This window comes from Falco punctatus, assembly GCF_963210335.1.
Source record: "Falco punctatus genome assembly, chromosome: 2".
Classification (NCBI taxonomy): domain Eukaryota; kingdom Metazoa; phylum Chordata; class Aves; order Falconiformes; family Falconidae; genus Falco; species Falco punctatus.
Window position 1 is genome coordinate 116,681,829 of NC_137581.1, and position 27,740 is coordinate 116,709,568.

Genomic DNA, 27,740 nt, shown 5'->3' on the forward strand with positions numbered 1-27,740 from the left:
ATTTAGGCAAATAAAGCAGGTCATCAGTGTTTGCTCAAAAATAAAATAACATTTTAAATTAGTATCCTGCATGAAATAGATGTGCTATATATGTATTCATATACCAAATCTAAGAGAGGCTTTGCACATCTCTTCTGAAGGTACTTAAAACTGCCGTATAAGGAATATAAAGAAAAATATGTTCGAAATAATAAGGTGTAATTAAACCACTTACAGGCAGATAAGCCATTTCAAATGAAATAATGTAGCCAATTCACAGAACAAAGTACACAAAGAACCTGAACTGAATCTCTCTACAGTTAAAATTTTGACTTGCAATTTGGATGTTTTCACGCCCCGTTAGTGCAGCAAGCTAATTGCTGGAAATACCCTAAGAAAGGCTTTTTTTGGTGTGTTTTTTTGTGTGTGTGTTTTTGTTTTGTTTTTTTTTTTTTTAAAACATGTTTCTACTTACTTAGAGCAGAGAAATTTGGACGAGGCTCACCATATCCAGAAGCATTCACTGAACAGAGCCATTGAACGTTATGTGCTTCTTTTATGACTGCTGCTGGCGCTGGCATTGATGGGACCCCAGATATATGAGGTCCTTAACAGACTCCTGCCCCCACCCCCCACCCCCCTTATTTGCCTTAAACTGAGGGACAAGTACATTGTAAAAGGCAGCTTATACCTTCTTCTAAAACAAAATGTCTTCACAGACTCCTTTGTCCGCCCCTATAATTACGGGAATGCATTTCTATTTTGACAGGTTATCTGAGAAGTTTCATGCATGGGAGATGCCTGTGAATGCCGTAAACAGGAGGGCAGGCGGGCAAGGCCAGCACAGCTGTAACTGCAGTGTAAGGTCTGGAATGCTGCCGTTCAGCAGTAAATAGTAAACCATTCCCTTTCAAATGGGATACGATCGGGCAACTCGTAATTCTGTGGAGGATTTAGCCTATAGCTGTGATCAGCTCTTGGTCTGTTGTTAGTTTTGGCAGTGGCATACACCCCACCAGGTGGCTGTCACAATCACTTGGGATTTTTGAATAACTTCCCTCGATAAATGGGTACCACTGTGCTGTGGAGCTATGCCATCCTGGATGAAGCCCTACACAAGTATATTCATCGCCTTCTGTTCTGTCAAATATGGATCCATGTCTGGAGCTGGGGTATTGCTTTACATTCTTTTGATCAATTTAAATTCTGAAATAAACCCAAGAAGTGTCCTCAGAGTTACCTTGACAATGGCACGGATTGGGAGCCTGCTCCTGAGGACACTGGAAAACAGGGGATCCAAGGGCATTCTGTTCTCCTGTGACCCCAGGAATCCATCATTGGTGGTGTCACATATCTTAGAGCTTCAGGGAATGAAAAGATGCCCTTCCTGAAGGACGTTATCAACTGTTGTTCTTAATTTAACACATGCTGACTGAAGGACAGAGGTGTCCTCATAATATTTGGCTATAGTTTTCCTGACTGTAAGTCTATGCATGTTTTGGATTCTCTGCCCCCTGCCTTTCAACTACATGGCTCCAAAACCTAGGGAATTATAAATCCAGTGGTCCTTAAAGTGCTTCTCTTTTTGACTATTATTTACTATGGTTGAACAACTATTATATTTTTTTTTCTTCTTCTTCTTTTTTTTTTTTTTTTTTTTTTTCCATGAGCAGCAAATTACAAAATTGTACACTTAACTGCACAAACCAGAATTTTAGCAGGTTGAAAAAGTATCATACTGAGAAATGTTTGCAACTGTCAGCTTGGACAACCTTGCGAAGAACTGTGTGAACACCACAAAGAGCAGTGATAAAAGTGTAATTCTTGTACTCTGATTATGTTTTTCTGAGGGAAAGTATTCTCGCCCAGTGAACAAAAGTATTACGCTTTCTAAAGGCAGTATTTGCAACAGAAGTGTTTCAGAATAGGAACTACTAACCGTAATTATAAATAATAATATTAACATCATGTAGGTGTACATCTGAAGAGAATAGGCTTTGTTGTTATTTCTCAGATTTGAAACATGACTATGTCGTAACCAGGTGAGAGGAAAAGGGAAAAAAAAATAATCAGAAATGCTGAACTTTCAGAAGATCTTATGTTGTCCTAGGTTATGGATCTGTTTACCACTTCATTATACGCTTGGCATTTATAACTGTCTTTATTGAATTTACTTTTCACTGTAGCTATACATACAGGCAATTATTTCCTCCATGACTTTCCATAAAAATCTATTATCCTGATGTTACAATTTCTTTAGCAACCTTAGCAAACCTATCCTGTGGCTGTTTTACCTGTTAAGGATATCTGTTGCCTGGTTTGCAGACACACACTTTTCTTACCCAGAGGTGATCCCTTGGACAGACAGGAGGAAGGGGAAAAAGAGCTGGAGCGGAGAGGAACGTCCAAAGGCTGGTACTGTGTAATGGCTGTAATACAACGTACTCCACAAACACATGTAACTTTTTTCTACCATATACTCTAGGTGCACCACACATGAACTAAACAGCAGACCCAAGGACAATTTTTCACGGTGTTCTTGCATATGGCACGGCCCCGACACTGGCTGAAAGATCCCATCTTTGCTTTTGATGTTTGAATAACAAACCTGGAGAACTGTTGTCAGTGCAAAAGGAGAAGAAACATCAATACTGTCCTTTAGTAAGAGAAGAATTTGTAACATGGTCATTTGGAAAGGGTGTGTGCATTCTGTCTCTTTGCAAGAAACTGATGAAAACATTAAAAGAAAAAGGGAACTGCCAATAAACCCCCAGTGAGGAGCATACTTTGTGAAACACCTGGTAGCACAGTGCTCACCCCAGTGTCCTCTACTTTAATTTAGGTAGGCTGCCACTTGGATGCAGAAAGGTTAAAAGTTTTCATCCCAGCACAGAGACCTAGAACGCAAGCCCTAGTTGCTTTCACTATGGTACTATTTTCTTACTAGTTTCCTGAGGCTGTAGGAAAGTAGCAAAGTTATTTCCAAAACACCACCATCACAACAGAAGGACAGGAGAAGACCTGGGGCTCACCAAAACTCACTCTTCTTTCATGGAAGTTTGCACTTGTCTCAGCGCAAACTGAAGAGCTCTAGGACACCAGAGCTTTCTCTTTTGCCTTGGAAGGAAAGCAAAACCTTTCCCCAACCCAAGGGCTCTGCTGTAAACTCTGCGGTGGGAATTTCATCTTTTCCCTTCCCCTTTGACTACTCCCTTGGGAGGGTGGTTAGCCCCCAGGAAGCTCTGTGATGGAAAGCAAACCCCAAGGCAAACTAGGTCAGACTGGGAGCATCTATTTACATCTGTTTTTAATGGGAACTATCTACCTTTAAGCTATGAATTAAGACCAGCTTAATGAGCTTGAGCGGGTTCATTCTCCATTAAAATTCTCATCTTGCTGACACGAGTCTGATTGCTCCTCCTGCCAAGCTGCCAGATGACAGGACTCGGAAGTGGCCCTCTTACCTGTTCCACCCTGGGCTAAGCACCTTCTGTCAGCTGCAGCCGGGTAGAGTACCACTCCGAACAGCAGGCACCCGGCCGTGCCAGCGAGAAGCCATTCTCGCATCCGCTTTCATTAGCGGCGCTTCCAAACACCAGTGTGAGAAAAGCCAAAGACAAGGGAATTGCCAGGGGGGACAAGGATAGGGATGTAAGCATTGTAGATATTTATGAGGCAGGTGTGGAAGCAAGTGGGCAGCACCAGCACCTCACAAGCAGCACTTAGTGGGTGAAGGGTTGCTGACAAATGACAATCAATTTGTTGGTTTCATTTTTTTTTGTTTGTTGGTTTTCTGTTGTGTTTTTTTTTTTTTTTTTTGTTGCCAGACATCTTGGTTGCCAGTAACTGACCCGTAATGTATGTTGGCTGCCATCCTAACAAACTGCAGGTGGACCAGGGGTTGAGGTGATGCCATTACAAATTATCATCTGCTAGATCAAAGTGCATGGGGAAGAACTGCAGGTGTGCTATGTTAATACCTACATCTATCTTTCAAGTCATTTAATAATCAAATCTAATGTGGCTTCCATACCAGTATGCTTTCTTGGACCTCAAACACTTTGATGAAGCTTAATGCATCACATATTGGCATAATTCACAAGCTAGATATACAATGCTCATTTTTCCTTCTTAATACTCATGTCATCTGTGAGTGGGGAATACAGAAGATGATATTGTGTGTGGAGGCACAGGGAACAACTTCCAGGCTCAGTGGTCTTGTGAAAGCTGTGGTTTGGTTTTGTCCTTTTTTTGCCCCTAAAATGAAAAACAATATATCTAAATGGGGTTTCATGTTCATTATCGAAGGCTTGACTAGGCTTATGTTGTTTTTTTTAAGTTACCTGGCTTTGGCAGCTTATTTTTACTGTTTATAGTCATCTAGGCATTTCCAGCCCTCAGTGCGTTTATCCCTCAAACACTCCAAGTGAAATACAAAACTATCATTTATCATCCTCGCTTTTATATGACGTGAAACGGAGACAAAGAAAACCAGTGATATGCCCTCTGCCACAGAAGAGTCTATAGCAAAGGAGGGGACTAAACCTATCAGCCCTGAAACACTCTTGTGCGTTCAGGCTGTCTTCCTCTCTTTGTGGATTTCATTTCATTAGCTCCGAAGTAGCAGGCAAATGGTACCCTGCATGTGTGTGGCTGAGGTTCTCAATTAAGTTTCATTCATTCGTAGCTTAACAAATTACCACAAGTCAGCCGAACCCCCGGTGTCCATGTGCACATGCTTAGCAAACATAAGCTGAAGCTGGTTAGCCTAATCCTTTTTCTTTTGGGTTTAAAAGAGAATGCATTACTTTGCCCCAGCCATGAGCTGAAAGCATGCATGTGGACAATTGCTGGGACCACCAAAACACAGTCATTTGTGGAGCTGCCCTAATTTGTTTGGGAGGCAGAGCTGAGAGAGAGAGAAAGCACAAATGTTTGGCTGTTTAGGATTCAGCATAATCTGAATACAGTAACGCAGTTATTTGCTTTTTGGAAAATTAGATTTCTCATATATTCCCATAAGCCTTAAAAATACTATTATGGCCTTTTAGTTTACTCAGCAGGCTACTTCATGTTTATTTTTGCCGGGAAAAAAAAAAGGGGGGGGGGGAAGGATAATTGAATAAGACTGAAGTCAGAATAAATTCACAATATCTTCCAAAGGACGACGGGACCTTAGAGCCCAAGGTCACAGTGCCTGTGTGCTTTAAGCCTCCCGCTGCACCCAGCCATCCTGCTCCGGCCGGGACTGGAGCTCAGGGCAGCCAGGGACAACACGGAGCTCCCTGCAAGGCGCTCCCCGTGGCCTGCCCGCACCTGCTGAGCCCTCGCAGGGACCAGCACCCTCGGGTCCATCGGCCAGGACGGGCTGTGTCGCCAGCCCTGCTGGGAGGGAACGTGCTAAATGGCATGAGAACGGCGGGTCGGCAGCCACGGCTTTCTCCCCAGCATCACCTGAAACAACTGCAGCTCCTTCCTGGGGGGAGCGCGCAGCCCATCGCTCCCAGTCACCCTCCTTGCCAAGCAGCTGTATTTACTGGATGCAGGAATGGATATATTTTCTTCGTTCTTTTAAAAACCTCTGAGAGCAGTTCAGGACTAGCACTTCTCTGCTGTCAGAGCACTTCGTGCTCCCCCGGCCAGCACACGCTGGGTACCCCTGCTCTGCTCATCCCCTCTCCCAGCTGCTGGTGCCCCAGGGGGGCTTCTCCCCTTGCCACCGAATGCCATGCAGGCGGTGGCCACCTCACAGCCACTCGCTGCAATGAGCTGCAGCTTCCCCGGCCAGCCCACTGCTGGCAGCTGCAGCAGATGTTTCTGCTTTTTGTGGGCCAAAGGAAACTTCATGAGGTTTTTCCTCTCTTTTGGGAAGGGATGCCAAAACAGTCAAGGAATGGGAAATATATAACTATTCACATTTCCAAACCAGGAGGGAAATACTGCAGTTGGATTGCTTGAAAGCATGTACAGGGCCAAACTCTGCCATTGGAAAAAAAAAAAAAAAGAAAAAGAAAAAAAGAAAAAAAGAATGGGAATTGCACCTGCGTAACTCAAAAATCCCTATCTGCATAAAGGGGGAAAGCCATCTCTCCATTTTGAAAGATAGCATATAATTATTCAAAAACTTCTTCAGACAAGGATAAAATATAATTTATCTTTTTTTATAAAAAAAATAATTCCAAGATGGAACAAGGAACATTTTCCTACACACATCTGGTGCTTTATCTTATCACTCTGGGATAACGGTGTCTTAGTTGCCTTCAAAACACATGCAGCCTAAGCTTCTCAGTCAGCCAATTCTTTGTGTAAATTGGACTTTAAAATGAACAATTGCAAGCTTGTTATCAGACCAAAATTTCACTTAGATTTTGGAAATCTAGTTACTGTAAAGTAAATAAATAAAACGCTGGAAGAGAAGGGAAAATATAGTATCTGTTGAATTTTCTGTTTGCAATTTCTCCTGCCTTGCTAATGCACAAAGAGGTTTTCTTGTGGGAATGGTCTCAATTTTAAAATATCAAACAAGTAAGGATTATGAACAGCCTTCAAATTTAAGTTTCTGCAGGCACCCTGCTTGTAAGACCTCTGCACTGCTAACTTAGTAGAGAGAGATTCATCTGAGTGATTATTTCAGTAAGCAACTGAGCTGTTCAATTTGAGATTAACTACTATAAGCGTTCAGAGAACAACCTTTGAAAGCAAAAGACTGAGCACATCTGCTACACCCTTGATCTACAGGAAAGATTTTTTTTCTTTTTTGGCACTATACACAGATGCATCAATAAGCAACTAGGCTCCCGTTCACACTAACCTTAAATATGAACAAGGTGGCTATAAATCATTTCAGTTTTTTTTCATGCGCGTGTTAAACTTACATCATGAAAGACTTCTTTTTCCTTTATGTCCCTTCAGTCTTATTCACCTATTTCCTCATTTGCCCAGAGCTGTCTATTAACCAGCACATATTTTGTACCCGCTTTTATTATGTATTCTCACTTTTGTACATCTGTCACTTACGTGCTGACAATTTTTTTTGTTCCTCAGGAACTGCCCCACTCCTTGCCCCACTAATTCTCTATCTTCCCAGTGAATTCCTTCGTGTTCACCTCTTCTATTCTCCCTTGCCCCTCTTCATTAGCATAATACATACTATAGTAATTTATAGCTGTCCCAGGAGCGGCACCCTGCCGAACAGCTAATGAACACAGGAACGGCGCTGTCTGTGATGAAGGGAAAGTCCTGCCCCCTTAGAAAGCAGCGCAAAAAGAGAGACTGTCTGTAGCATGTCTGTAGCCTTATAGTATCCTGCAAGTACACATGGAAAGCACTGCTCTCTTCAGCAAACACGGCTTTATCTTCAGCCACAGCAGGCTGCAAGCACACCCTGCACACCAGCGTTTTGCTCTGAAGAACCACCATACTGCAAGCACCATAAATTAGTGTACATGGGTAACTGTACAGAAGGGAACTGCGCTTGCCCATGCAGATGTAAGCAAGCCAGTTATATTTAAGTTATATTTTGCTGGAGAATCACAGCCAGTTTCAATTGAGAGAACAGCAGTTTCCTGTGAGCGTGAACCTTTTCAGACTCCTGGTCTTTTAAATCTCTGAGAACTGGAACGCACTCAGGAGTGAAACCCTGGTGATGTGAGCTTGGAGTGCTTCGCATCACTCTGGCAGCATGGTGGTTATTACAGTACATATGGAAACAGTCACAAACTCACAGAAATAAGATTCTAAGGACAGATAGACAAAGCTTTTGTTAAAATAAGAAATAAACACTTAACACGGTGTCTTAGGTTTAAAACTGAATTAAAAAGAAGAAAATCCCAATTTGGCAAACTTACACAGCCATGCACTTAGGGTACAAATTTCAGCAGTGAAAGCAATCAAGCTGAGCAACAAAAAGTGTGTGATACCAAACTGGTATTGCTTATCAGCTGAAGAGGCTGAAATACAAACTGCATCCTGACAGACTCCTCTATATTTTCCCTCCCTGCCCTGATATGAAGCTTGGACCTCTTCCGTTTGCACTTTTGTTTTTGAAGGAACCTGGAGCAGTACAGCAATCACATTGAGGGTTGGGAGAGCAGCACGGAGATGCTGCAGCAAGCGCAGGCTACAGGAGGCTGGATCTGAAAAGATGGAAGATAATGTGAAATACAGCCAGGGGCAATCTGTTTTGCCTTGGAAGAGGTGGTGCCCCGACAATCTTTCCGTCTCGTTTTAATGTTGAATAAGCTCAGAGGACATGATTCAGAGGACGAAACTCAACTTTCTTTTTCCAAATGTGAGCACTGGCGGTATTACCCCATGTCCAGATCAGCACGATTATCTCTCTCTTGTACACTTAACTTCTGTGCCTTTTAATTTCAGCGAGGTGCTGCTAGGTTAGGATACGACTCTGCTACACTTACTGCAGTTTGGCACTTGGCTCTCAAGAACCTGACATGTCTCCAATTCCAGTAAGTGCCTAATCCCACCAAAGGAGAAGATGTGCAGCCAACTAACCATCCAAAAAAAGCACATAAATCACATACAGTTTCTTCAACACATGCTGTGTGGGATGAGAAGTGAAGCTGAGAGCGCCAAGGCACAATTTCAGTCAGCCATCTATTTCAAGAACCTGTCTTTTCCCCACATTGTTCTTAAATGTGTGCAAAAGCCAGGAGAGGTAGCTAGCCACGTTGATGGAGTCAGAAGTAGCCCCAGTGAAGCCAAATTATTTTATTTTACAAACCGGTCTCTTTACCTGTAGTTAATTATGAATTAACTGAAGCTTTGTTTGTGCCAAGTTTGCTTTTCAAGTAAATGTGGATACTCTGGGTGCAAACATATCAAACGTATCCTGCCTGTTGTTCTTGAATTATTTGTTACCTTCTTGACTTCATACTCTGCAGGCCAGCCAGTTAGGAATGAGAATCTGCCCAAATTGCGTGCTTTTTTTCCGATCCAAGACTGAAATGTCATTTGTTAACAAGGGGGAAATCGAAGGTTTCGACACCTAATGAAACACACTGCTTCCAGGAGTTTCTGTAGATACACACATTTGCATGGTCCGAGACCTTCTCATTCTCACTAACAACCACCAATACACTTCTCAGTAACAGCATCAAAATACTAATGTTTAAGGGTTATGGATTCTTCAGCTCATTTACAGGCTTTATTTGAATTAACACAAACAATAACTTACACAAATATTTGCTGAGAAGCTACGAATGTGCACATTCAGGTCAGGAGTTCTGTAAGAACTGCAGCTCTGATCCCTTGGGAGCAGCCCTAAGGTGGCCGAATCCTTTCCGACAGACCGTACCAGTCCCTCACAAGGCTTGCTGCTCCTCAGGAAACCATCCTCTAGAAACTATTGCTACAGTCGGCTGAGGAAGCCATTTCTTTTCCATCACATCCATGATGCAAGGAAAAGCAGAGCACGGTTTCAGAAGTGTCTGTCGGAAAGGGAAGAACAAAGGTCTGGGATAATGGAAACTGGTGTATTTCAATTCACAAGAGCAGATTTTGTGTTCAGAGCAACAAAACAGGATTCTTGTTAATGGATCATACCAGCCTCAACCAAAACACCTGGTCACCCTTCTCCATCTGAACTGTTTTTCTCTTCACTTTTTTATTTGGCATTGCTCATCTTGGGGCTGGTGAAGGTTAAGCAAATGCTGGCAATGAAAACCAGTGAAAAGGGTTTTCTGGTTTGGGCCACAGCCAAGATGACATTGTGCAAGCTGCTCCACACTGACCCCCAAGTGCCTGAAGTCTCCATCCAGAGAGAAGAGCCTCCCAGAAGACAAGAAGTAATTCAATCTTTTTCTGGCTGGCTGAAGTCTTCTAACCAAAGGCCGAAAGTTCATCATGACCTTAAATGAATGAACCGAAACTATCAAATTCATAACCCTTGGAACATCACCTGCAGCTTTAGCTCTCACTTGGGAAACCTGAAGTAGCTGCCTCTAGTTATTTCCATTTTCAAAAAATCCTCTGTACATAAAAAAGTAATGCCAAAGCATTACTTCGCTCGAAATGCATTGCTGTTATCAGTTTGGAAGGATTAGCACTTCATCTCTTCATAAACAAACCTCAACCGCTTTGTGTTCGCACCATAAAGGCCCCCTTAAACCCTGATTCTGCACCAAAATGGACCAGACAGCTCAGGCAATGATGCTGAGCCAGCCATTTTTATGGGGTCACGGCTGCCTAATACTCAGTATGACAGCAGTGGGTATGATTTTGGTGGCCTAGGTTTTTTTCCTCAAGAATAAATTTTCCTCAAAAACACCGAAGCTGGAAGCAGTTACTCTATTATAGGACTTATTTATAGCAATGTTTTTCACAGCAGAACCGATACATGTATTTAAAAAAAAATTAGGGCTTAATCTACCAGTTCATGTACTTTGATAGAATAGATCTTTTTCAGTTCTACACTATTAAAAACTTTTCCTAACTCCTATGTTCAGAATTTTCTTGAGTTTTTACTTTCAGTCTTATTTTTTTCTTCTTTCTTTAACTTGATCCAGCCTGTCTGGAGCTGTGCTGCAAATGCTCCGTGATGCTCTGGATGCTCTGTGGTGCTGGGAGTAATTAGTGAAAGTTAACAAAAACCCTCAGACAGTTTTAATCTGTTGTGAGTGGAAACGTACCTAAGAAGAGGTGACATTCAAAGAAATGCTGAGGAGCCTATGCCACCCCCTAGGCACACTGCAACTTGGAAGGAAAGGTGTGAAATGTTAAAGGGCCAACAGCACCTTGAGCTGTTTGAACAAAAACACAGGCAGGAGGGTCAAGGGTTCTCCTTTACTTGGCACTCATGAGGTTGGGTCTAGGATACTGCATCCAATCCCCCCCCCCAGCCCCCATCCCAAGACAGAGAAGACTTTGCTGAACGAGAACAAGTTCAGAAGAGGGGTACCAGGATGATTCGGGCCTGGAGCACATGTCCTGGGGAGAAAAGGTGAGGGACTGGGGCTTGTTGAGGCTGGAGAAGGGACCCAACAGCTGCCCCCACTGCCTGTGCAGAGGTCGGCGAGAGACAGAGCCAGGCTCTTCACAGCGGTGCACAGTGAAGACAGCAGATGATGGGCAGAAGATGAAACAAGAGCAGTTCAGACTGGATGCAAGGAAAAACTTTTGCCCATGAGGACAGTGATGCAGTTGCTTCAGAGCAGTCTCCAGCCCTGAAGGGTTTCGGGACCTGGCTGGAGTAAGCCCCGAGCAACCTGATCTGACCCTGCTCTGAGCAGGAGGTTGGACTAGAGGCTTCTTGAGCTCCCTTGCAGACTCAGTTGCCCTATGATCCTATGAAAATTCATGTCTGCCCTACAGGTGTTTCTCCCATGATTTTTCCAGGCTTCACAGAGCTTTTAAAAGAGCATTATAAATATTACACTAGACTCTTGCTGGTTCTCCTATGATCCTGAAGTCCTGCTGTCACCACTTAGCAATGCAAAAGAGATCATCAGATAACTTGTGAGAGGTTCACATACACCTTGCAGTGATAAAGTAGCAAGGTACAAATTCTACGGTAACATGCCTGCAGGGATAATCAAAGAGAGGAACAAGTGAGCACTTAAAAAGAGATAAGGAAAAGGTGAGTCTTCATATAATAATGTTCAGTCATGCTTAATAAACACACAGCAAGTACAGCAGCCACAGCACCGTGAATAGCTAAGATAAAAAGAATGAATATTGCAGAAGGAGGTGCACAAGATTTTCTTTCTCTGCGATGTAAGGTTTGGGGCCTCTGGGACACCTGCGAGCTTTAATTTACCTGACTGAGCTGTACAAGGGCCCCTGCCCAGGTACCCCCACCCTAAACCCCTTTCCACTGAGGCTGGACCCACACTGCAGCCTTGTCTCCACCCTCCAGAGGACCCTTGGTCCTGGTTCATTCCCTCTGTGCTGGGAGCTGTTGCTGGACACCAGCACCAGCACCCTGCTCTGCCCACCCAGCACTCATCCTGGCTGGGGAGGGCACAGGTTGTGTTGGGTCACTCCAGCTTTTGGCTTACACCTTCTCATGGGGCAACCCCATTCCTGCTGCACCCTGGCACAGAATCCAGGATGCAGGTTTCCTCAATCTTTTATGGTTTTCTGAAGCCAAAGTGTCCGACCACCTGTGCTTTCCATCACGCTTTTCCAGCCACTCAATATAAATGAAGGTGGCAAGCACTACCTCCCTCCCAGTGCCAGGACTGACAGCCTGAAAGCATCCAGCACGGCGTGCATAGGGCTGGTGCTCAAAGGTCTTTGGTGGTCCTGCAGAAATTGTTGAGGAGCTGAGGATAATGTTTGGAAATCTCTCAACACCATCGCACAGTAAGCGGAAAAGACTACATCATCAGCGTAGATCACTGAACATTTACCTATCTTTCTGTTATAGGTACCAATCCCCTCTTTCTGTTTAGAAATGGGTTAGTATAGAAGTGCAATCTGAGCATAAGCCCCCAGTGTATTTGTATAAATTTGTATAAATTGAGAAATGTGTATTTTCCACCCTGAGCAATATATAAAGTTCCTTCACGAGACCTTCACAAGATCATTTCAAACAGCTCAAAGGGAGAACAATAAGGAAAATAACATGGCATCTTTGGCAGAACACTCATATGTGAACTCCTACGAACCTTAACATTCAGCTATCAGAAGCTGAAACGACCGCCACACTTATGGCCACTCAATTCAATGAAGGCAGAATTTAAAAAAAGAGATACGCATTGTTGTCCAAGCACTGCGCCAACCTCACCGACAAGACAAAGCGTCCTCTGTCAAACAGGGAAGTTCAAGCACTACTAAAGAAAGACATTTTCTGAGGTGCTACTATTCCCTTGGAAGACCCTGTTTATGTATTTCCATGTAGCAATCCTTTAGCAATTCCAGCAATTGTCATCATCAGAAAAACAAATTAGGAAGGTAATTAATTTGCACAGTCTTTTAGAGCATTTTAACAGATGCTGTTGCAGAAGGTTGGCAAGACTACCAGACCAGCTAGCTCACCATCTACTGACAGTACTGAGAAGATAGATGTTCCCCAGATCCCAGCTAGAGGAGCAAAGTAGTAAAGCTCAGCTCTCAGCAAGCAACCAATCAAGTACTGATATTGTGGTTTAAAGTTTATGGGGTTTTGGTCTTTCTTAGCTGAGTGCAAGCCCTCCATTATCGGATCTGTAATCCTAGGCCATTTCACAGAACCCTGTAGACTGGCAGGAAAGATAAAGGTCTCTGACAAGTAGTAATTCTTTTCCACCTTTATTTTTGATTTCTATCTCCAGCCATCACCCTTCCAAAGGCACCTATAATAAAAGCTCCCAGGCAAATGAAACTCAGGTCCTCTCCAGAAGTCAGAGCTAATACATCACCATAAAAATACTTCTGAGGATTTATAGTCTGAAAAGAATACATACTGACTGCACAGGGAGCATCTTATGAGAATACCCCTGGGATAAAGAAGTGGGAAAACTCTATCCTTGTTGAAGACTTTTTTTCAGTTCAGAGTTTCTGAAATCAAGAGAAGCTCATTGGAAATTCAACAAAGCAGTGACTTAAGAGGAGTAAAGATTACGTTTTGCAGAATGTGACATCAGAAGCATTCTGGGCTACTGAGTAGAGCTGTCAAATGTACAAAATCCATGTTGAAGCGATCCTAATTAGCACAACACTTCAGAACAGCACTTCCATGGTGTAAATGTAGAGGTAGAAAGCAGCAGAAATCATTCCTGATACCTCCATAACAGATCGACAGTGCCTTGGTCCCAACATTACAATAAAACCACCTGCAGACAATTGCTTTTTGGCGGTTAGAAGTCTACAAATTGCACCTTGATACTCAGCTACCTCTTATATTTTACTTCTTTCTTGGTGACCAGACAAGCAGCCACAAGCAAGCTCCAAAGGAAGAGGACTCTCGGGATGGCCATCAGCGTAAGACTTAGCAAGACAACTTTCCAAATCTTGGGACAAGAAGAGGTTGAAGATGAGGAGACACTCCCCCCACCCTTGCAGGGCAGAAGCTGCCTCTGGAATTCTGAGGCATGGGCTGCCTGGAGTCTGGGAGGCGAACTGCTTTCTGCACCCTGTAAACTCATGAAGAGGCTTCTCCTGTCATGTTTCTGGTTGCATCTTCCATTCTAGGTTTGGGGGATTTTTTGAAGTATTTGAGGAAATTTTTTTTCTTAGGGAAAAAAAAAAAAAAAGAAAGAAAAGACTACAGATGATATTTTATGTAAGCCTCTGCTATGCTCAGCAACTTTATTATTTTAGCTAAGGACTACATCAAAGAAGAATTAGGTAAAATACATTGTATCCCCCTTTTGATTTGAGTATCTCTATAGATTTTTAGGAATGGGGATTTGTAGTGCTCCTCTGCCCAGCCTCTTTGCATTTCCTTATTTCCAATTAGGAAACCAGTGAAGGCATGAATATTATATGCTGTGGAACACAATAAATTTAGTAGTTATACAGGTTCACTGCTTCTGAATGCTGCACAGCTCTTAAAACAATAACTTGTTAGTTGGAGGAGTAAAGCTTTATTTGCCCAAGAACACTGGGAAAGTCTCAAACAAAATTTACTCAAGCACATTTGCAGAAGCATCACTGAGAATAATCATAAAATGTCCCTTTAACTGCATTTAAGAGGCTTTACTTGATTAATCAAGAAATATGTTAGCTGCTGGTGGTGATTAGTAGGTGCCAAAATGTTTTCATTTACAAGAATTTAACTAAGGAAGCATTTGAGGAAAATCAGGCTTTAAGGAAGACTTTAAAAAAAACCCCAAACAAATCAAACTAAACAGATTCCTTTTGCACATCATCTGAACGCAGCACATTGAAGCTAGCAGCAGGAAGACCACGTTGCCAGCTTCTGGCTAGATGCACCCTTATTAGCAGCTATTAGTATTTATTAGCATTGCTTTGCTCAACATCCCAATGGATGTAGAGGCATAGAAGCTGAAGTGAAATAGCACTCGGTGTTAAGTCCTGTTTCTATCTGTGTCCATGGGGATCGATTTGAGCCCCATCTCAGACACTTCTTGGTGGGATGCAGCAAGGCAGAAATGCAGAAGAGAGAGCCCATCTATGCACCAGGCAGCTCGGGGGTCTGGAACAGCCCCAGCCCACCTGCTGGTCGGTAAGGAGGAGGTGGCACTGGGAATATTGGCTTGAGAGCAAATACCTGCCGACTGCCCGGACGCTTAGCATACAAAATCAGGGGCTGGGGTCCTACTGCTTGTTAGAGAAAGATTGATGCTTTCTCTTTAAAATTATAGCAGTAAGCATGTGGATTCATAGGCCTAGGAGATATCTAAAGCCCTAATGGAGAACCCTACCTTCCTACCTGCTCAGGTCTGCGGTTGAAATATCAGTGTCCTGTGAAAGTCGGCACACCTTGTTGCAATTCAGAGCAGCCAACAGCCCAAGAGGCACTGGCTGCCTATGTAGATTTAACTTAACTGACACTAACCTTTAGACTGATAGTCCTGAAGAGCAGTTTATTTCTTTTTATCTCTAAACAATCTGCATTACCTTAAGCTGGTTAGAAAAATCAAGCCCATCTTAGAAAGGCAAAAAAGTGTTCACATAAAATAAGTAAATTGTTTTGACATGATTGCTGCAGGCAAGCACAGCACTTAGCTATAGACAAGCCCTCCGCCCCTCCACATCTATTCTGTTGATGGGCAAAACCTTCTTTGCGATCCCGTTTGGAGGCTGTAACTGCAAAGGAGCTGGCTGCACACCAGCACGGGCCCTGGGGCTGGGGACACAGGCTGGGACGGCGCTGGTGGCACCCACCAGTGAGTCCCAGCCCTTCACATGGCTGAGGCACACTCCTGCAGCGCTGGAGCCAGAAAACCCTGGGGTGCCACGCTGTCCCCTGGCCTCCTGCACATCCATACTGCCAACACAAAAACTTCTCCAAAATCAATGCAATAAGTCGCTCCAACACGATGCAAGTCATCACTTCTGGATACAAATGTGTTAACTAAATGGAGATGTACCAATTCCTACATTGATCCACAACCTAAAAGTGATTTTTATTATTTATTTTCCCCTCAGCCTTTCTCAGTACTCATTTATGTGAGATTTACCGGATCATCAGCTGAGATCTACCTCATCAAGTTTTCTCTGCAGAGAGCCAAAATGCTGCAGTTCAGAGGTTCTGTGAACTCCAAAGGCAAGTACTCAGCCTTTGCTGATATAGGTGCAAATGAGGCAACTTTTAATACAATGGATGAAAACAATTTATGAAACCCAAGGCAATTCTTCAGTATATGGAGAAGGTAAATCCAAAATAATTATTTTATACTGGTACACCAATAGGATAATTTATCCCAGTCCTATTGATTTCAAGTGCTACAGAAGAAAAAAATCCACAAGACCCTTGCCCAAAGCAAATGTCACATCAGTTTCTGTTGTATGCCGAGTCCAATCTCTAAGATTTCCAGCATGTTTCTAGAGCTTTAGTTTGAACAGCTTTAGCGCTCTGAGCAAAATAGCACCATCTTTCCCCAAACCTATGTCTTTAAATATAAAGTTGAAAGTAGCTATACACAGGGGAACAAGATGATCCCAAATATGAAAAACTGGGGATTAATTGAGGGAAAATGCTGGTTGTATAGTACATAAATTCAATTACATCTTTCTAAAAGAGGAAATCCTCGCAGTAGCTTGCTTCTAATTGCCATTGATAAAACATCGTCAGCGCTACGAGAATCATACACACTACATTAAGTAAAACTACATCCAGGAACCTGGATTTCTTTTTAGAAAACTTGACATCTGCTGACAGTGCAGCAATTCCAAGAAATTTCATGTGCCTTATAAGGGAAACAATCTCTACTGTCAAAACTTGCTAGAAAAATTGCTGTTAGGAAGGAAAATTGCAGAACTCTGTAAGATACAGAAAGCATTCTTGGTAAGAGAGCAAGACTGGTTGGTTGTACTTCAGAAAGGACATTATAGAGGTGCAATGTAGCCCATAACATGAAGAGCAAACAACACTGCAGCAGACGATGCGACATTCTCACAGGAGAAGATCTGGTTGCAGAACTGTCAGCAGAATAAAACCATACGCTGCTTTAGAGAAAACAAGGCGAGTTTTCCCTATTTGATTGATCTACAGTTTGGCAGACAAACAACATTTATCTCTTACACAAGAAGCAAACTGCAGAATTAAGACCCCATCAGATGCTCATCCAAAGAACATTTTCAAATATACCTCTGTGATAAGTTTCTCGAGAGTCTTTTATCACTTTACATCCACATTTTGGCTTGTAGGGTCTCAGTTGCCTTGTACAAGGAGAATTTAGATGCTAAATCTGCTCTGATTCCGATGAAAACTGACCCATACAAGTCCTAAACAAATACAGCTGATTTTGCAATATTTTTTAACACACCGTATTAGACCAGTCTAGTACTTGGGAAAGAATTCATAGAAGTTCTTAGATAAAACAGAAGAAACCCAAAACCTTTAGCACTGGCTGATGTTGGGCTGCAAAGCTTTTAAAAGCAGGCCTATGCAGTCTAGATAAACTGGTCAAATGTATAACCCGCGTAATAACTACAGTTTTACTCGTGCAAATCAGCAAGGTGTTACCCTTTTTTAAAGCACTGCTCCACTTTACTGCCTGCAATTTAAAAACCTACAGAACCCGCTATGTTTTATTGGTGGAGAGCAGCTGGGGAGAGGATAATTCCCACACAGCACCTTGTCATGTAGAAACACAAGGCATTATTTTTATTAATTGTTAAGCAATTTGTCTGCTCCACCACCAAACAACTTTCCCTCATGTGTAATTCACAGCCCTGCCAAGAGACCCTTGCCAAACCACCACTCCCTCCACCTGAAAGTCATTTTCGTAAGTTCTTGTTTAAAGTAGAAACCAAATGGTTATTGTATTTTTTGTTAATGTAATGCAGTTATATTATAACAACCTGTGGCAGATACACAGGACGTGGACATTCATGCTAACAGATGTTAGAGAAGGGAAAAATTCTTTGTTTGGTTTGTTTATACGCCAGCAGATCTTGTGCTGAATCTATATAAAAACCATCTTCCTTCCTCCTGAAAAATATATATTAGAGAAAGGGCTACATTAATCCCTAGTGTAAATCCACCGTAGTCAGCAGTGTTACATCAGTGATGAATTTGACCTTTGTGGTTAGTTCACATTTATTTAAAAGCATAGCCATGAATCCATCTTCCCTTTGCCTGCTTACCTTAAGAGAGGATGAGCTGCACCAGATAATGAAGTGGATTAGTTGTGGTGGCTTTCTGAGTAAGTACTGAACTTCCCCAGTTATCTAAGGATATGGTTTCATATGTTTAACTTTTACATTTGGATAAAGGGATTACACCATGAGTAATGTCTAACCACCACTGCATATGGTTTATTTGTTCTCCAACATCTGCTGAAGATCAAATCCAAACAATAAAAAAAAAAAAAGGGGGGGAGGGGGGGGCAGGTGGAGGGGATTTAAAAAGTAGCTAAAGCCTCAACAATATACCAGATTAGGGAGCCTGCCCTTTCACTTGAAGACAAATGTTCCCATATCCATAAACATCCAAAATGTTCCTGCTCCAAACATATCCACTTACTTGCATCACTGGTGCCAGTAGAAAATATAATAGTGAGAAGAAAAAGAAACAGTGGAAGAACAAGAAGGGGTAGAAAAATAGGTGCAGGACGGAGCAGAAATGGAATTTCCATAAAGATGCCAAGTAATATTGGGAGAGGATGAGAATGGAAACAGCAGAGGAAAAGTTTTGCTGATGAAGTAATAACACAATTGGGAGAAACTGAAAAGTACTGTTGTGCATGGGACTGTTGTCTTGGACCTGCTCGAGATTTCTTCAAACAAATCTTCTATTTGCAAAGGACCTGGGTGGCCTGGCAGTCTCCTTCCTTATTTTCCCTGTGAACACTGACATGTGGAACATGTCTTTGAGGGTCCACGAGGAAAGTGACTACATAACAGATGGATTTCCTTGTTTATTGGCAGGTACAAGTTAATGACAAACAGCACTGTGGCTATTACCTTTTGCTTAAATTATTTCCTTGACGAAAGAACCAGTGCATTTAATGACTCCAAGGAAACAGAGATCAATAACACCTTCCTAAATTTACTTCCCTTGAAGAAAAAGGCATCTACCATCTGTTTTTCAGCCTTGCTACTCTTCTGTTTCACCTTCTCTCCCCATTTTTGGGGGGTTATTCTTTTTTATTTTTGTTAATTTTGTTTCATTATTATTATTTTTATTAAAGTGTTCAATAGCATCCCTAATCCTTAAATCCCAAAATGGAAATTCTTGGCCATCAAGCATCCCATTACTATTACAGTAGAACAAAAATCTTAGTCAAATTTCCTCCCATTTATTCCTAACACAAAAAAGGAATGTGGAATTTAGTCTTATTGAAAAGGGATACTTTCAGTGCTATCAAGCGTTTTTATACTTATTCCTCTTTAGTCTAAGTAGTAAAAGAAACAAATGGGAAAGAAAGATGGTTTATTGATGTTCAGTGGTTGGTGTGGGACCGTTCAAGGTCTGTGGAACATGGGACAGAAAGCTGGACACTGAGACTGAGCGATCACTTTTGTATCCCAAATGGGCAATAAGCGAGGCTCTTCATCTGAAGGTTACAGAGCAGCACAGTGATTTATTATGGGTGGGATTCCACTTTAACATATTGAAAAAAACTGCTGGGAAAGACTGGGGAAAAGAATGAAGAGATATAAAAAAATAAAATAAAAAAAAAAAAGAGGGAGAAGCTCAAATAAACTGAAAAAAAAGTTGAGACTGTTTCAAGTCTTCGACATTCTCACATCACTTAGGGAGAAATCATCTGAGAAATGCTTCCTAGTTTTCTTCCATTTTCCCTTGTACGAGGACCCTGAAGTCATGCAGACTCAAAAGCAGCATGCTGAGACCGTGGGCAACACCTGGGTTTGTTATCCTAGCAGAGTAGTTTTATCTGTGTCATCAGTTTGAAAGTTGTCAGTCCTGTCAGCGTTTCTCTGAGGTGTGAAATGAAGACCCTACTTCACTGATCAACAATCCTTATTTATAGTCCTCACTTTTCAGCTGAACCTGGGAAGCGTAAGTGAAATTTAGATTACTTTCATCTTCTGAAATATTGAACACAAAGATATAAACCAAACAAACCACAGCTATCTTGATTCTGCGGCAAATCCCAAGTTAACAGAAAAAAAATCTGGACCGTTTGAAAAGATTCCATCAAAGCGAAATTTATTGTAACAGCCACAGAAGGGTTTGCTGTTCCATCCCAGAGCAACCATCAACTCAATTAAGTAAATGAGAGAATCGAGTTGTTTGGGGAATGTTCACCTCTAATTAGCTGGAATTATTTGTGCAGTTAATTCATTTATGGATAGTTTTCTCAGCAAGCCCAGGGCTTCCACTGCTTTTGCGCTGCTGTACCAGCCTTAATTGCCATTCTGTTTCTCTTAAAAACCTTGACGGATAATTGAGTGCTGTAGGGGAATGCAGGTGGGGAGAGTTAAATCTGGAAAGGACAAGCTGTCCTCAGTCACGGAGCTGGAAAAGACAGTCCACAAGCCCCTTTTTCTTCCTTGTCAGTGGCTCTGACAACACTTAAAACACTTACTGCCTAACCAGTACTTCTGCTTGTGGGTGCAAATATTCTTTTAGTTATACACCAGCGTAGTAATTGGGTGTAGTAATTGCACCTTGCCAGAGCGGAAACATACACCTCACACTTCACCTAGAACACGTCTGCTCCTGGCAAATCCTCCTCGCCGCTTTAAAGCGACCTGCCTTCTCCTAAAAGCTATGAAGCAATGACTCCTAGTGAGTGATGGAAGGATGTCGGAGTAGAGTTGTCATTACAACCCCCACCACTGCAAATACCTGCACCACAGGCCTGTGTTAGCACTGAAAACCTGTGGAACACATCTGTTTGCTTGCTAAATTAACTTCCAGTGGCTGTCACCAGTTTGGGGGAGAGCACAACCACGGCCGATTTTAGGAAAAGGTATATAAATTGAAAAAAAGCAAACAAACCAAAACCCAAAACACCCAAATGCTGGACCAGAGGATTCTGCTGCCCAGCTCCATGAGGGAGGGGAAGAATCTTACGTTTTTGAATTTATTTTTACTGCAAAGCTTTCAAGACAGATTTAATTAATTATTTTTTCTTTTATGACATTGTAATTTGGAAGCTGAATGAACAAAGTTCTGTTTATTTAAATTAGCAGCTAGGCAACCGACCAAGTCACTCATGACTAGAGCCATCCAAAAATATATGCCTGCTGAGAGGACTGTTATTTTCATCTAGTTAGAACATGGAGATCTTTTATCAAACTGAAGCAGCTGAGGTTTAAAAATTACACGAACAGAGTTGTGACCACCAAGCAGAGATCTGGTTTCAGTATATATGTTACTGTTTTGTGACAGTTAAAAAAGAAAACCAAAAAAGCTGCTAGAAATACTGAGATAGAAACTCCCATTATTTTTTTTTTCACCTTACAAGCAATGTTAATTGACTGTTACGTAGCTGAACTGTTGCTGCATTTCTACTAAGGCACCATTTTTGGCTTAGCTCAAGAAAATAGATATGAGCATTCAAAGAAAACAATATCCCCTAACGTGCTGTGTTTACTGGAATATAATGCCATATTTCAGAGGTGTACAAAATGCATTTATAAACAGAATAAACACCCTCTGGCCAGCAGCACGTGCTGCGTTTGACCCATGGTCTCCTCTGCTTCCACCAGCCTCCTGCTCGTGGGCTGCAGGTTCACCCTGCGGTAATTATTAGATATTTTCATGACGCCAAAGCAGAAATCAGGGTCCAGGGGCTGAAATGCAAGAACTTCCCGGTAAAGATACTCACTTCCCTAAGGTCTGGTCTTATATATGTCACTTCAACACTTTCCTATCTTCTTTTGGCTCCTGGCTACACGGGTTTCGTTTGCAAGACGCACAAATCAGGGGATGGTCACTGGTGGCTGCTGCAGCCCTGACCCCAGCAGAAGTTGCTAAGTGCTATTGCAACACAAATAAGGACATGGGACTTGGCAGCTGTCTGAAATTAACGGAGTATATGAGAACCCAGGGACTCTGCTTCGGTTTCAAGGGTTTTGGAGAAACCTTAGACCAGCCACTTCCCCATTCTGGATCCTAGCTTTTCCAGCTGCAAAAACTGAGATCAAGATACTGATTTCATCTGAAAGTGCTTGGGAGCCTCTATGAAAGCCAAACACAAAAACCATTGCCCTTTGTCAGAATCTATTACCCGGACGTTTTAGCAATATTGGACAATGTGAATTATTGTGAATATATAAGTGAAAAATGTGGAAAAAAACACCTCAAATGATTTCTTTAGCTATATGACTTTCACATGCTGCTACCTTTGCTGATGATGCAAGTCCAAAATATTTGGGAAGGGTGGAGCTCACATGTGCTCTTTGTATTCCTACCTAGAAAAGATGCGTAATGCCTTGCTATTAATTTTATCAGAGGAAAGATTATTTATGCTCTGAAGATAAAACTTGGGTATTTTGGAAGGAAATAGATGCAGGTATGAGCTGTTTGGCTGAGTTTTAATTAGACATTTTAAGACGTTATTTTAACTGGCTTCAGGGGCAGATCATTATTTATTGCCACATCAGGTTATACTGGAAACTGGAGGCACAAAATTCATTTGCCAAACTCATTGCAGACAGCAAGAGGGAATTTCAGCCAGCAGCTGGGGGAATTTCAAAGGAAAGCTTTTGATGGCAAAGCAATCCCAAAGAGCAAACTTAGGGGAACCACAACTTCAACTGCAAAAGTAACTTAAGCAACATGATAACATGGAGCCTCTATGGATGGAAGCAGAAGACACAGCAACCTTGGGGAAGACAGGCACAGAGCAGTGGTTCTTGCCTACAGCCTGCAAACTCTTGCAATCATCACGCAACCTCCCCTGCCCAAAAGGGCTTCCCAGACTATAGCTCCATGATCTCAGAAGTTTCTGTTCCCTTTCAACCCTCTTATCCCATCCTTCACAGCCTAACATCTTCTGGAAACCCCCTTGCCTTAGGGCCCCGCCCTCTGTGGCAGCAGCACCACACGTAAAGGGGCTGCGAGCCAGTGTCCCCACTGCAAATGTGGGATTAAGCTCCCTGGCCCTCTTCCTAGGAAAAATCAGTCCAGGGATAAACCGTGAGTAGGAAGGCTTTGAATCACAGTGCAGCCTCCTCCTCTGCCAATGCCAGCCTGATTTGCTTAGCCCAGAGAGGTGCAGAGTAGAAGTAGAGAAGAGAAGGCTGCTACATAAATACAGGAGAGGTCAGCTATCACAGAAAAAATAAAATAAAAAATTACTTCTTTTGTCTGGCAGACTTTCCAGAGTCTAAGCACAAAATATGAGAACTAAAAATCCCCTTGGACCTGACTTTGTGGTCACAAAGGGCATGCTTGGGAAAACAACCTTTTACCTCCTTCCCTTCACTAGTCCCCAGGCACCAAATAGCATTCCTAGGTAAGGAGTACTTTCCAAGCAGTGTCCCTGGCGATTCACCACCTATTACACTGAAGTCCACCCTCCCAGCAATAAATCTCAGCTTCAAATGGTGCAGAAACACCGTGGCCACAAGGGACAGACCGTGCCGGACTGCAGCGGGGTGCCTGCGAGCCAGGGGCACCGGGACGCGGCTGGCAGGGAAGCAGATGGGACAGCAGACATCTGCTCCTGCTGCTCATCCCTTTCCTTTTCCCCAAAAAATAATAATAAAAAAAATCTTTGGAGATTTTCATGGAGGTAAAAAGCATGCCTTGGGTCAGGTAGGAAATGAAGGGGCTCCAGACAATTTGATAGGGACCACAAGAATCCTTGGAAAAAAATCAGAGGTGGAGGAATCCAGCCATTTATACTTCTCCCCAGAAGCCAGTAGGTTAAATGCCCTATAGCATAAAAGAAACTAGCTAATTATCTAATCAAGTCCATACATCTGAGAAGTTGTGAATTAATTTAGCCATTATGATTGTCATCGTTTACAAGGCACTTTGAAGATCTATATCCAACGAAAGCTATTTTAGTGTTCTGCACTGACAAGTTACCGGCATGTTTTGTTACCCATGCACTTGCATTTCATTCCTGTCTTAGGAAGGGAAAGGTTGAAATTTATAATCACCACAGGTGCTCCTAAGTATTATAATCTTTCAGTAATACACAAAAAACCCCCACCAAATAGCCAGAAAATAAAAACACAAACAAACAAAAAGAAAACCCTACCAAAACTCCACCACCCAAGAAAAGCAAGAGAAATGCTTACTACAGCTAGTCCAGAATTCCCTTTAGCTGAGAGGATGCTCTCATGCCTGCATAAAGAGGCACAGCTGGCTTTGGGTGAAATGAATAGATGAAGAATCCACAACACCACAGCAAATTAGAGCAATTAGACAGTCCAGTGTTTACAGAAGAGCAATCAGCAGCCTGACTCTCTCCTCTTTGTGTGACCAAGTGCCCTCGGGTCTGCACCGAGAACTCAGGCACAGGGTGTGCACGTGGGGGAATTGCTGCTGATCCCATTCCCCCCACTAAAAAAATATTAAATTCTTACTCTACTGATCATGGAGATGCACACAGGGCTTGGAAACAATCCAATTTCTTTGCAGACTAACCCAATGTTTTCAAAGTTATTGCAGAAGAGTCTATGATAGACAGTAAATATAACATTTATATGAATGAATAAACAAAAAGTATTGTAGGTCAGCAAGTCAAAAGCTTACCACAGTTACTGCCATCACACTAATTATGTTTTTGCTAGCCTGTCCTTTCTCACTGTTTAAAGTCACACATTTTCATCAGACTTTTAGTGTAAAACAGGCAGCCGTGTGGTGTTCAGAGGAAAGCATCAGCACCAGCGTGTTTAAGAAACAGTTGCCCAAACAGGACACTAGGCTTTTAACTGGCAGTGCCTGAAGTAATCAGGAAGGGGGAAACAAAAAGGAGAGCTGTTCTTCAACTAAAAGTGCTGTCTGCAGCCTTCCTCATCTTCATTACATAGGAAGTTTTAAATTCAAAACCATTTAATTCCCTACCAAGGATCTCACTCAGAAGCCACTTAATGTTTTAACAACCAAGCCTGCTCCACTGTAAGGAACTCTCCTCCCCTACAGCACCAAACCAGGTATAGGTAACGACAAAATTATTAGAAATAACTCCTGTAAGTCCCCCTGTATGAAACCATACCATGATTATTTTAAGCTGTTGTTTTCCAGAGCTCTCCTTGCCTGTCCAGTTCTGCTAGAGCTCCCTCCAACACCTGCAGCACCACCCAGGCTAACGTGCCTCCTCTCCACTGTGCATCTTCTTCCTGGAGGAATCTGGAAGGCATCAGATATTCTTGGGATGCTGGCTCATTTTCAAGGGCCAGTCACACTGCTGTCTGCGCTAGGGTTTGAAATTTCCCAGGAAAAACCTGGGAAACCTGAGCTACCACAGACGTGTCTTTGCTAGTCTCCATCAGTGTCTTTCATTTCCTGATGCTCGATGATTTTCTTTCACTTCTGGTTGTTTTGGTGTTTCATTTTGGGTTGGGTGTTTTTTCTCTCCGAGTTAGTCATTAGAGGACTTATTTTGCCATTTAGCAAAACAAAGGCAATAAGTGTTTACTAAAATAATTCGCAGTGTTCCCTTCAAGTCCCAACTTTTGCCTTGAGGATTTCTAAATCTAACGTTTCTACCTCTCAAACACAGCAGCAGTCACAGTCTGGCAAGATCATCGTCCAAAGCGATGTAACATGTGGGACCAAGCTGGAGCAACAATGTTCCCCTTGCAGCTGAAAACATAGTAATGCATTTGTGGGTCCATCTAATCCTTTCTTTGCTTTTTACAGGCCCAAAGTCCTCTGGGGATCATCACAAAATCACAGTGTTCCCAAGTGCTGCACTTCACGTTCAGGGGTTGGCTTTACTGACAGATGTGAAAACACCTAGCCAGACATTCTCCAGCAAATGCACAGGAGGATGCCGAGAGCATAAGTAGTCCCAGCTAAATTTAAATCTTAAATGGATATTATTCTTGGACTATGTTATTCTAAGTTGACTTTTTTTTTTTTTTGGTAAGGATTTATTGTTTACTGGTCTTATTAGTGATTAAAATAGACACTTGCTATTTTCGTACTGCAGAAAGCACCAGATAAGATGAAATTCAAAATACAGCAAGTGTCCGTTATACGTGTGAAATCTAACATCAGACTCAGGAAACAAGATAGCCCGGGTCTCACTGGTATCATTTGAGGTCCTAAATATTTTCATTTAACATGAACTTATAATTGCCTCTAACCATTTTGCCTTATCCAGTGCCCCTCCTCTCATGCCTTCCCAGCTTTGTTTGTTGCATGTAGACACCACAGCTGACAGTATTTCCAAAAGTTAGTCACTATTTTATTCTTTCTAGCTCTCATTGCTTCCCTATCACATATCTTCATGTCCTATAGTCATGTGTCCCAGCGCTTGTTTTTAACATGTTCCTCCAAGCCTGAAACGTACCACAGAATGTCACTGTGCATAAACCTTAACCCAAATCAGCATGACTGCTGCTGAATAATTTAGAAAGCTGGTCACATACTGATGGCATTTCTTCATTGTGGTAAGAAGCTTTTAGTATAGCTCAGAAAAACATCCACATTGTACACAGGAATACCAATGCATGTGCTACGCACATATTTTAAAAGCATAATTTAACTGCATAGCAAGTAAGTTCCGGTCTGTGACAATTTTTTCTCCTCTAAAATACAATAATAATAATTTTCACTAAGGACCATGGCCTTCTGTGCCCATTAGTCTTACAGAAGTACTCTTTTCTCTGGGTGCAAAGTCATTCATTGTTCACGTCTGAGTTAAGAAAGGCAGTAACTTAGCAAATATCCCAAAGGTCCTGCCTGAAAGTGCAAATACATAACAAGACACCAGAGCATCAAAATTCTGTTAATCCCTCTTAAAAGTGCGTGACTCCAGTATAAAGTAGACTTTCTCCTTAATAATGATGGGTTTAGCTTTTCTGTTCTGCTGATGGTTCCCACAAACAATAATACAGAGTCCGCTGAGCCTTCCCATGTTCTCCTCAACCTTGTTAATATTTGGGTTTGCTCTGCATAATGCATACACAGCCCCTTGTCGGGTGGAGACCCCCGCACCCTTAATAGATTAACAAACAGCACATATTCATCATTTTATTATTTTTATTGAACTACTTGCATAGACTTGCACAGTCAGGGCTGCAGGGGAAGGAAGCTGGAAGAGACATGCAGAAGCCATTGCTGTGTTACTTTTCTCTTGCTAAGAGACATTGTTTAATTAAAACTGCCCTTCCGAGCCGCCATAGGGAGCATACTAAAGAACAGCATGAAAGAGCATTTAAGCTAAGAGACCCGGTAATTCGTTAGTGGGGTCAAAGCAGCCTTTTTTTTTTTTTTTTTTAATATTAAACTCATCACAGCATAAAATGTTTATGAACTTTAAGTCTGACTTCTGGATGCTTTATTCTCTTAGCCTCCTCAGCTGGCTTGACAATAAATAACCCAAAGCTCTTTAAAAATCTTTCGAGATAAAATGTTCCATTTTGTCATGTTTCATTTCGATCTCATTTTCTGAAGATGATTTATATTTTGAGTCCTTGGAAATAACAGGCTGGTGTACGGTTCACTGCCCTACCTCACCACTTTTGTTTTCGGTTACTTTAGAAACAGTGCGGGCTGAAAAGCCGGTGAGGAAAGGGGAGCGCTACCCCTT

General features: G+C 42.3%; 1 long non-coding RNA gene across 1 annotated transcript; it reads right to left on the reverse strand.

Annotated features, from left to right (window-relative positions):
- Window positions 1–406: 406 nt before the first annotated feature.
- On the reverse strand, window positions 407–27,422 carry LOC308059534. The gene is made up of 2 exons (XR_013926285.1): window positions 12,644–27,422; window positions 407–12,594 (listed from the first exon to the last, which is right to left on the reverse strand). It is a non-coding gene; the product is annotated as an uncharacterized lncRNA (long non-coding RNA).
- Window positions 27,423–27,740: the final 318 nt, after the last annotated feature.